This window comes from Tupaia chinensis, unplaced genomic scaffold, assembly GCF_000334495.1.
Source record: "Tupaia chinensis unplaced genomic scaffold, TupChi_1.0 Scaffold138910_1, whole genome shotgun sequence".
NCBI classification, from domain to species: domain Eukaryota; kingdom Metazoa; phylum Chordata; class Mammalia; order Scandentia; family Tupaiidae; genus Tupaia; species Tupaia belangeri.
The window spans coordinates 1,921,020-1,930,868 of record NW_006198801.1 but is presented as its reverse complement, the minus strand read 5'-3'; the positions used below and the strand labels follow the sequence as shown (position 1 = coordinate 1,930,868).

General features: G+C 49.1%; 1 long non-coding RNA gene across 1 annotated transcript in view; it reads right to left on the bottom strand.

Annotated features, from left to right (window-relative positions):
* Positions 1–9,849, bottom strand: part of LOC106736353 (uncharacterized) — a 48,748-nt gene that overhangs the window by 37,528 nt on the left and 1,371 nt on the right. The gene's annotated exons all lie outside the window — the stretch shown is intronic.

Genomic DNA, 9,849 nt, shown 5'->3' with positions numbered 1-9,849 from the left:
AAAAAACCCCCAAAAAAAAAAAAAAAAAAAAAAAAAGCTAGAGCAAGGCTCTTTGCACAGCTGGGACAGTTAACTGCTAAGATGAAAGTTATAGGATGGTTAAACACCAAGGCAAGGAGTATGGGATGGTCTCCGGGTCTGGCCTGGTCGCTTGAGGTCAGCAGCTTAATCTTTAACAAAAGTGGAGCCGGCAGTTCCGCCCCACTGCCTCGGGGCCTCATCGCCTGTTGTTTCCCTGGGCCTGAAACCTTGGACGCCTCATATTTCACCTGGGACGTTCCTTCCTTTCTCAATCCATGTCCCTCTCTTTTCTTGGATCTGTATTTTATATGCCTTGCCTTTCCCCAAATGGGTTCCTTGCAACTTTACTTGTTTGTTCAGAAGATTTTCCTCTATCAGAAATGCTTTCAGTGTTTAACTTTCTGCCCTCCAACATTCTCGCCGTGTAGACGTGTCCATAATTTATTAACTTCTCCCTTAACCACCATCACTCAGATAAGAGCAATCAGTTTTTGTTTTGTTTTGCTATGTGGGGCGTGAACTCGCTGAAGAGAGAGAGAAAGAGGAGGAAAGCGAGAACTCACCCCCAAAAGGGATGACCATGCCGCAATGCCGTCTCCATTCTCCTCCTGGGATTCCGGGCAGGCACGCATACGTGCCCAGTGTGTTTTCAGGCCACCAGGTCTGAGACTAGAACAACAGCCTTCCATGTGGGGTCCAGTGCCCTAGCCACCACGCCACTGGCTGGCTCCTCAGTTCTTAATCATCAACAAGAATAGAAGTTGAGGTTTTCCAGTGATGAAAGGCTTTGGATTTAACCAGATAAAAGCAGGCTCTGTTCAGAGCCAAAAGCTACAGAGTAGCATGCTAGATTGCCACTCAGAACAGATGGGACGGAAGAGGAAGCAGGACCAGGACCATAAACAAAACCTGTCGGGACCAGCAGGTGGTGTACTGGTTGGGGTGGAGTCCACACGGCCTCAAGTCCTGGACCTGGCGGCCTAAGAATCACGTTGGGCATGTGTGTGTACATGCCCAAGATCCCAGGAGGAGAATGGAGGAGAAGGGATTGCGGCACACACACACACACACACACACACACACACACACACACACCCCAGGGGTGATTTCTTGCTTTCCTTCTCACTGTCTGTCTCTGTCTCTCTCCTCTGGCAAGTGCACTTACCCTACGACAAAAACAAAAACAAAAATTCTGTCTTCTTGTTCAGAGCTAATCCTGTGGACGGCCTCTGAGTAACGCTGTGTTCTGTGGCTGCCCGGTCGGACATTCCCCAGGATGTGACACTGGTCCTGAACCACTGGGCATCCTGATATTAACTCCCACCTAGAGCTGAAACTTCAATAGGTCAGACACAGGAATCATGACATACTTTAGGTGAGTCAAAAATCATACTCCCAACAGGAAAGAAGAATAAAAATCGAAATAGCAATAATAAAGAAACCGGCCCATGGGGCCAGCTGATGGCATCGTAGTTAAGGAGGCTAGATCCCACAGGGCCAACAGCAAGGTTCAAGTCCTGGACCCGGCAAACTTGAAAATTGTGCCAGGTACATGTACATACATGCCTAAAGTCCTGAGAGGAAAATGGAGAAAGGATTGCGGCATGGCCATTCCCCCAGCCCAGGGGTGGTGCTTTCTCACTTTCCCTCTCTCTGTGTTTCCCTCCAGTGAGCACGCGCACCCTATAACAAAACAAAACAAAGCAGCAAAAAAAAGAAAGAAGTCCAGACGTAGCGGCATATCCTGGTAGACACTGTGGCTTCTCAGGTTGAAGCCACATGGAAGAACTAGGTTCGAGTCCCAGCCCAACCTAAAAAGTTGGGTGCAATGGTGTACACCCGTAACCCCAGCTACTCTGGAGGCTGAGGCAGGAGGATTGTGACATAGTAAGACCCTGTCTAAAAGTGAATAAATAGACAAATAAGATCAAGTAACAAATTCGAATCTGTGATATCTGCACATTAGTGACAAATGCAATCTGAGCATTCTGCGCTCATTATAACAGCCCAAGACTGCTTTGTCTGTTTGTCAAGGTATTTACAACATTTGCAAGCATCTGATATTCAATTTATGAAGGATTTAAGCAGCAGCGTTTGGAAAAAGTGTTGTTAAATCTAACTCCCTTGAGACGGAACAACACACACACGCACGCACACGCAATGTTCCATGTGTGCTTATCCCACTGTGCCCGGCTTCCCTGCATATCAGTCACGTATTCATTCTTCCTGTAAAAGGAGCCCCCCTTTCCTGGAGGTGGGCTAACGCAGCTCTGCCTTCAGACCCCCGGGCACTTTGGCTCAATAAACTCTCTCTTTCTTGACAGAACGCCTCCTGAGTCTTACTCCACACTGTGACACCGTGTCTGTTTTCCCATTTCCGAGTTCGTCCTGCCTCCTGTCTAATGAAGTTTTACTAATGCTTTTCTGTCACTGTGGATTTGCCTGTTTCGCTCATTTCTTTTTTATTGTTTTTAAGAAATATTTATTTATTTATTTGAGAGAGGTTTTTGCTATAGGGCACACGCACTTGCCAGAGAGACAGAGAGACAAAAATTGTGGCCATGACACACTCCCTTCTCTATTCTCCTCTCAAGATCTTGGCACACACACACACACACACACACACACACAGAGCGTGAGTTTTAAGCCACAGAGTCTAGAACTCGAACCACGATCGGCCACTGGGAGTCCAGCAATGTAACCATTATGCCATCTGCTGGTCCCAAACATTGTTTACTTCATTTTACTTATTATTCTTATTTTAATTTGTTATAGGGCACATAGCGCTCGCCAGAAAGAAACAGAGAAAGAGAGGGAAAATGAGAAAGCAAGCCACCAGGTCCAAAACCGCCGTCAGTCACATGGGAGCCCAGCACCTTAACCCCCACACCACCTGCCGGCCCCTGTTCCGCTCATTTCAAAGGATGTAACCATTATGCCATCTGCTGGTCCCCAAATATATTAAATGACAGGAGCAAAATGTGAAACAGGGAGTAGACGGCATGTGATTATTTGTTTAAAGTGTGTGTAGGGTACGTGTGTGTAAAATTCCTTGTATACGTAAATTTTTCTTTTTTCTTTCTTTCTTTTTTTTTTTAGAGGTTTTTGCTATAGGGCACATGCGTTCGCCAGAAAGACAGACAGAGAGACAGAAAGTGAGAAATTTATGAAGGATTTAAGCAGCAGCGGGGGGTGGGAGGATGGCCACACCGCAATCCCTTCTCCTCCATTCTCCTCTTGGGATCTTAGGCACGCACACACACGCGCCTGGCGTGAGTTTAAGCCACCAGGTCCAGGACTCGAACCACAGTCGACTACATGGGAGTCCAGCGACATAGCCATTACGCTAACTGCTGGTTCCTATATATGTAAATTTTTAAAAATCTCTGCAAGGGCCAGTGGATGGCGTAGTAGTTACATCTCTAGACTCTCAAGTGGCTGACTATGGTTCGAGTGCCAGACCTGGTGGCTTGAAACTTACATGGGGCTCATGTCTGTACATACCGAAGGTCCTAGGAGGAAAATGGAGGAGAAGGGATTACTGTATGGCCATACCCCCTGGGGGGTGATTTCTCACTTTCCTGCTCACTGTCTCTGTCACTGTCTCTTTCTCTTCTCTCTCCAGTGAGTGCATGTTCCCTAAGGCAAAATCCTCTACCAAAAGAAAAAAAAAATCTCTGGAAGAATGTGTCAGTATGGGACCAGCAGTTAGCATAATGGCTATGTTCGCTGGACTCCCAGGTAGTCGACCGCGGTTTGAGTCCCGGACTGGTGGCTTAAACTCATGCCAGGTGCATGTGCATGCGTGCCCAAGATCCTGAGAGGAGAATGGAGGAGGAGAAGGGATTGCGGTGTGGCAATCCCCCCTCGGGGGTGATTTCTGGCTTTCTGTCTCTCTGTCTGTCTGGCGAGCGCGCACGCCCTATAGCAAAAACCTTTCCAAAAAAAAAAAAAAAAAGAATATGTCAGTATCTACTGTAAACTGGGGCAGCTGAGGGCAGGGATGGAGGAGAGATTTCACCACACAAACCTTTCTTATTTCAGTTTCACATGAGAAAAAGATATTCTCCTATTCAAAATACATACAGTGAAAAGCTTGAAAATGCTGGAAGCCAAAAGAAACATCTGCAGGCCTGGTACAACCTGAAGGCTACCAGCTCGTGTCTCCTACGCCGTTCAATCTGACTCCCACACTGGAAGGAAGCTGGCAACACACTGAGGCCACACTCGCCTCAGGTCCCGCAGCAACCACAGGTGTCGCCCACAGCCTGCCACCTCGGCACTGCGAGAGCACTCCGGGTGGTGTAAAGCGACAGGGTTGGAGAGCGGGGAGCCACTACCTACCCATCGCGACCAGGTTGGAAGGGAGACTGTATTCGTTTCCTGTTACTGCTGTAATGATTACCACAACATACAAGGCTTGGGACCAGCAGGTGGTGTGGTGGTTAATGGTGCGGGACTCCCACATGGCCGACTATGGTTCAAGTCCCGGACCTAACAGTGGCTTGACTTTTTTTCTTCTCTCTCTCTCTCACTCTGTCCCTCTCTAGTCAAATTAAAATAAGTAAATAAGTAAAGTTAAATAAAGCATTTATAATGTTGGTTATAAGGGTTCCTGCATTCACAGAATTATTCCAGGGTTTATGTGCCAGGGGGGTGACGTCACACGCCATAGCGGTACTGGCGGCAAGTCCATCTATGGGGAGAAATTCGATGATGAGAACTTCATCCTAAAACATACAGGTCCTGGCATCTTGTCCGTGGCAAATGCTGAACCCAACACAAACGGTTCTCAGTTTTCCATCTGCACTGCCAAGACTGAGTGGCTGGATGGCAAGCGTGTGGTCCTGGATGGCAAGGTGAAAGGGGGTATGATGGAGTGCTGGGGGTCCGAGAGGGGCAAGACCAGCAAGAAGATCCCCGCTGCTGACTGTGAACGTGAACACAGTCCAGCGAACGTGACTCGTGTGTTCTCTCGCCCCCCAGAACTTCCCTTCCGTAGCTCAAGAGAGCACCCTCCACCCCATCTGCTCGCTGTGTCCTGTAACCTGTGCTCGCGCTGCAGTTCTTTGGGCTCCATATTTTCTTTCTTCCCCTCCAGATCTAGCTGACTTGCAAAGCTAAGTTTGTGATTATGAAATAAAAACTAAAAAAAGTAAAAAAAAAAAAAGAAAAAAAAGATTTTAATTAAAAAAGAAAAATCAGATGGAGACTTAAGGGGACACAAGTCAGAGTGAGGAAGAGCACAGCCTCAGGACAAGGCCATAGGAAAGAGGGGCCCACCTTGGCCCACCTTGCAGGGGGCAGACCAGATGGGCTCTGGGACAGCCTGTCTACATGTCCCCTGTCTGCCCCCCTTTTATTTTATTTTTTCTTTAGAGATTTTTGCTATAGGGCACATATCTATATAGACAGAGCCAGAGAGGCAGAAAGCAAGAAATCATCCCCCCCCGGAGGATGGGGGGGGATGGCCATGCTGCAATCCCTTCTCCTCTCAAAATTTCAGGCATACACACAAACACTCCTGGTGTGAGTTTTAAGCCACCGGATCCAGGACTCAAACCACAGTCAACTACGTGGGAGTCCAGTGATGTAATCATTAGGCCACCTGCTGGTCCCACCCCTGCCCTTTCTTAACCCCCTTCCCAGCACACAGGCCACCCAACACCTGTGTGCAGGAAAACAGGAGCCAAAAGGGCAGTCCTAAACAGACCCAATTCTCTGTGGCCTGGAGGCTAAGGTGACTAGATCCCACATGGCCGATTGCAGGGTTCAAGTCTGGACCTCAAGGCTTGAAAACCATGCTGGGCCTGTGTGTGTGTGTGTGTGTGTGTGTGTGTGTGTGTGTGTACCCAAAATCACCAAAAGAGGACGCAATGGAAGCGGGATTATAGCCGTCATGCGCAATGGGGTGGTGCTCTCTCACGTTCTGTGGCCCCACCCATCCCCAACCCCATCAAGTGCACACATCTGCTAGAAGATTTTAAAATAATCAAATAAAAAAGATTCCACTCTCTGACAACCTGAGGTACTAACTAGGGCTGACGCTAGCAGATGAATCGAAACAAAACAAAACATGGCCTCCCCTAACCTGTACTTGCGGCAAAGGGGAAGGCAGCAGGAAGAGGGGCCCTGAACTCTCTCCCAGGCCACCTGTGAGGCCAGCCTGTCAGCAAGCACCGCCCCCAGTCACAAAGCTCCCATTCATGCTTCCAAGCACGGCAGCGGCCTGGCAGGAAAACAGTGCAACATGTAGAACCGGAAGCGTTCCCGCGTTCCCTACAGATGCCAGCCTTGGCCCTCACTGAGGGCAGCCAAGAATCATCAGACAGAACAGGCACCAGCGCTGAGCAGGACGCGACCGAAGTCAACAGCCAATTCAGGACCCAGTCAAGGTGCAATAGCTGTATTTGCCCGTTACGTCTCTTTGGTCTCTCTCTCTCTCTTTTTAATTTTGGTTTTCATTATATATATACATATATATATATGTGTGTGTATATACACACACAATTTATTATTTTGTTTTGTTTGGTTTCAGATTTTTGCCATAGAGCATGTGTGCTCCCTGGAGAAATAAACTGAGAGGGGAAGTGAGAAATCGCCCTCCCAAAGGAGACGGTCACGCTGCAATCCCTTCTCCTCCATTCTCCTCTCAGGAGATAACAGTCACAGGGTCTAGGAAGCAGGATGTGGGTATCTTTTGGAAGGGAGCATTATTCAACCTACCACAGAGACCATCCACAAATGACACATGCCCTCACATATCCACCCGATTCCACAAATCAGGCGGAGGGCTGACCATGGCCTAGTGATTAAGAGAGCCAAATCCCACATGGCCTGCTATTTTTTTTTTTTTATAGGGGTTTTTGCTATAGGGCGTGTGCACTCGCCAGAAAGACAGAGAGAGACAGAGAGACAGAAAGCGAGCAATCAGACCCCCCCCACCACCACCACCGCCAGGGGGTCACTCCACAATCCCTTCTCCTCCATTCTCCTCTCGGGATCTTGGACACACACGCACACACACCCAGCGTGAGTTTAAGCCACCGGGTCTGGGACATGAACCATGGTCGACTACATGCGAGTCAAACAACATAGCCATTACGCTAACTGCTGGTCCCCCTGGCCTGCGATGTTTCAAGCTGCCAGGTCCAGGACTCAAACCTTAGTCAACCACATGGGAGTTCAGCACCTTAACCACCATGCCACCTGCTGACCTCATATGTTATCTTTTTAAAGTCTTGGCCATTTATCTTGTGGCCCTCATTCTCAATACTTGATTGTTTCCTCGTTATTAAATTTGGGTCCCCAGGTGGTGATGCAGTGGTAATGCATTGGATCAATGCATACCTGGTGCATGTACATGCCCATGTCCAAAGTAGCTGAAGCTGGGAATGGATTGTGGTGTGGGCACCCTGTTGGGGGTGTCTCTCTTTCTCTGTCTCTCTGTGAAGAAATAAGTGAATGAATTTTTCTTTCTTTAGTTTTCAATAGCGCATGTGCACTCCCCAGAGAGAAAGAGAGAGAGAGAGAGAAAGAAAGTGAGAGAGAGAAAGAGAGAAAGTGTCCCTTCTCGTCTCTGGATCACGCATACTGGTGCAATTTTCAAGTCACTGGGTCCAGGACTCGAGCTGCTCAGTTAGCCATGTGGGATCCAGCCACCCTAATCACCACGCCATGGGCTTGCCCGCGAATAAAGTTTTTTAAAAATAGATTCAACACTTGGTTTTTTCTTACAGTAATTCTGCATAGAATTTTTTACATCACATCAAGAGACAGTCGATGTCAGATTGTCCCATTCTTGAGAATACTGTTTTTTTTTGTTTGTTTGTTGGTTTGTTTGGAGACGTTTTCGCTATAGGGCGCATACGCTCGCCAGATAGAGAGAGACATAGAGACAGAAAGCGAGAAATCACCCCCCAGGGGGGATGGTCACGCCGTAATCCCTTCTCCTCCATTCTCCTCTCGGGATCCTGGGCACGCACGCACACACACCCGGCGTGAGTTCTAAGCCACCGGGTCCGGGACGCGAACCGCGGTCGACTACGTGGGAGTCCAGCAACATAGCCATTACGCTAACTGCTGGTTCCCAAGAATACTGTTCAATCACAAGGTTGAGAGGGTATCTTCCAGACCTCCAACACCCCACGGCATAGGTACAGTACAGTCTTTCGCCTTTGTAATGACTTAGTCATGTATTGGACGATGATTTTGGCCTGTTACTCCAGTAACCTTTTAACAATATTTTAGCATCCTCCGAGGACCCAATTATTTCACGGGGGACCCCCTGTGTTTTCTCCTAATTTATCTGTAATAAACAGATATTATCTGTAGAGGTAAATTGTCTAGTGCCTGGACAAGTAGGTAGTCTATGTCGTCTGCATCTGATACTCAGCAGGTACTTAATAATGGTATCAATTTAAAAAAATCATCCCAGCAGCAGGCACCCTCTGATCTGCAAACCTAGTTTCCTCATAAATTAGACTCCCAAACCCTTCAAGCACAGAGTCCTGCCTGAACTAACATCAGGCTATTTATAACCTCGGTTCCCTCAAGTGTGTGTTCCTTTTCACACACGCTTTGAAACAAACATCACGTGACCCTGCACGACGGTCCCCTCCCCGCTGGGGATCCAGCAGAACACTGTGGATGGTTTCTGCACTATATCACTCTAATGGCCCAACATTCCAGAATCCAAAAACACATGGAGTCCTAAGTCTTCCAGCTAAGGAACTGTGTGTGGGTTTGTACTCAACACGCTAGCAAGAATACCATACTTTTTCAAGCCACAGCAGGAAATGTTGCGCAAGGCAGTTGGCACCAAGAGGGTAACGCTGACTCTGAGCCGGGCACTGCGGTGGACACTGCCCGTGCAACTCAGGCCATCCTCAGCATGGCGCTGGGGCACCTCACTGAGGCCTCTAGGGGTGGGGGCCTGGGGAATGTGGGTTCTAACCCTCTTTTGCTGTGTAATCCTCGTACAAACGACTTGGACTACGTGAATAGACTGTATTTTGGGGTTTTATTTTCTCAGGAGAGAGAGGTGAGCATGCCGAGATGAGAGAGAGAGATGCCACGTGCCAGATAGGAGCGAGTGGAACGCAATGGCGATTTACTGGTGTGTGGGAGGCCTGGCGTTCAGGACACTGGCTCTGGGGTGCCTCCTATCAGTGGCCCCATCCTTACTGATACCAAACTTCCAGGATCACTCAGTCGTCTACAACATGTATGTGGGTCCTAAATTAAGAGAATACAGGTCTGCTGTGGTCGCAATAAAGTGTGAGTGAGTGTGTGTGTGTGTGTGTGTGTGTCAGGGGGTTTAGTTTAAGAAAACGCCAGGGCTTAGGAGAATCTACCCCTGGGAGGCTCTGTAAATACGAGCAAAGTCCCCCTGGCTAGGGCTTTTTATCCAAGTGTTTCAAACCAGGCCAGGGTGGGAGTCACAGCAAAGCCATTCGCTGGCCGCGGACGGTGCGTGATCCCACAGAGGTTATGGATGGCGGAGGCGGCTTTCGGAAGGAGGCTGGAATAAGGCGGCCGGAATAAGGAGGCAGGATATGGGTGGGAGTGGGGAACTAGGACCAACCCCAAGCGAGAGCCTCTTGGGGAGGTGGAACTCGCCCAGACTAGCTGGAGCCCGGAGCGTGCGCCAAGGGCCCCAGGTCTCAGTTCGTAGTTAACCACCAGCCCGGAGCCTGAGCAAAGACAGCTCAGGGGCGGAGCCCCAGGTCTGGGAGCTCGAGGCCTGGCGCCCCGCCGCCAGCAGCCGGGCAGTGCGGGTGGGGCCGCGGCCCTTCTCGATCCCCGACCCGCCCCGCCCTACATCCC